Raw genomic sequence first — 1,194 nt, forward strand, 5'->3', positions numbered from 1 at the left:
GATTGTTTTGCTTTTGGTTATAACTAACTAGCGCATCACATTGCTCAAGTTGGTTTATTTGTGCTCGTATTGGTCCCGGGGGCAAGTTTCTTGAGCATGATCTGAACATTCACAAATTTCACAAACACACACTATTGCATTGGCTGTGTTGTTCCCCATGGTCTCAAGATTCTTGGTCAGAGCATCCATCTTTGCAGACATGAGTGTGACTGCATCTACGTCAAATTTTCCTGATGCATTTATTGGATTCCCAGAGAAAGAACCTCCAGATCGTTCAACTGCCCACTGATGGTGGTTCGGTGCCACATTTTCTATGATCTCTTCAGCTTCATCAAGGCTCTTGTTCATTAACGCCCCTCCTGCTGCAGAATCGAGGGAAACCTTCGTGTGATAGTTGATTCCATTGTAGAACGTGTGTAGCACCAACCACTTCTCAAGGCCATGATGGGGGCACTGTCTCAGCATACTCTTGAATCTGTCCCATGCTTCAAATAGCGATTCTGAGTCTATCTGTTTGAAGCTTGCAATTAAATTCCTCATGTGTGCAGTTTTACTCGGTGGTTAAAATTTGTCCAAAAATTTTTACTCACACTGATCCCAAGATGTTATGATGTTTGCCGGTAGAGAATTAAGCCACTACTTAGCTTTGTCTTCAGGGAAAATCCAAAAAGGAGTAACCTTATTTTTTCTAGAGGGACCCCATTTACTTTCATAGTACTACACATCTTATAGAAAAGCTCCAAGTGATGATTTGGATCATCGTGCAGTCCTCCTCCAAATTGATTTTACTATACCATGTGGATTACTGCAGGCTTGATTTCAAAATTGTTGGCTTCAATCGGTGGTTGAGTGATGCCAGACCGATGCCCTCGTGCATAAGGAGCTGCGTAATCCTTCAAAAGTTTGTCAGCCATTTCAGAAGTTTCTTGTTCTTCTTGGAGTTTCTGCAAGTTTCTTCTCCTCAGGAAAGTTCTATCAATTTCTGGATCGAACGGCAGAAGTTTTCCTGAAAGATTAGCTCTTCGCATGCAAGAACAAGATATTGAATAATCCAAGTGCAAAATAAAGAGTTAAAATATATTTTTAATATTTTTTATGTTAATAAAAATGCAGAAAGTAAAGTGAAATAAAGAAAAACAAAGTCTAGTCTAATCTAATATGATTTTCACTAATGTTATAAACGCAGTCCCCGAC

General features: G+C 39.6%; 1 pseudogene; it reads left to right on the forward strand.

Annotated features, from left to right (window-relative positions):
- The first annotated feature begins 436 nt into the window (after positions 1–436).
- On the forward strand, positions 437–508 carry LOC121968810 (annotated as a pseudogene).
- The last annotated feature ends 686 nt before the right edge of the window (positions 509–1,194 follow it).

This window comes from Zingiber officinale, chromosome 3B (genome assembly GCF_018446385.1).
Source record: "Zingiber officinale cultivar Zhangliang chromosome 3B, Zo_v1.1, whole genome shotgun sequence".
Taxonomy (NCBI): Eukaryota; Viridiplantae; Streptophyta; class Magnoliopsida; order Zingiberales; family Zingiberaceae; genus Zingiber; species Zingiber officinale.